This window comes from Phyllobates terribilis, unplaced genomic scaffold (genome assembly GCF_046119375.1).
Source record: "Phyllobates terribilis strain yellow unplaced genomic scaffold, ASM4611937v1 Scaffold_3__8_contigs__length_932513732, whole genome shotgun sequence".
Classification (NCBI taxonomy): Eukaryota; Metazoa; Chordata; class Amphibia; order Anura; family Dendrobatidae; genus Phyllobates; species Phyllobates terribilis.
Genome location: NW_027362763.1, coordinates 192183208 through 192183502, shown reverse-complemented (window position 1 = coordinate 192183502; position 295 = coordinate 192183208).

Genomic DNA, 295 nt, shown 5'->3' with positions numbered 1-295 from the left:
TGGGAAATGTGTAATTCCATTGCATCCCCTGAGTTTGTATCACTCCGGCACTCCAGGTCTAATAAACACTTTATAAAAAGCAATATGGTTGATGATTAGTGTTGAGCCACCCCCGTAGTGTTCGGGTTCGGTTCGGTTCGTCGAACACCGGGATGTTCGAGGAACTGTTCGTCGAACTGTTCGTCGAACACCTTAGAACACCGTCGAACACCGTTAAAACCAATGGCAGGCAAACAAAAACACATAGAAACACATAGAAAACACCTGCAAAGGTGTCCAAAAGCTGACAAACTGC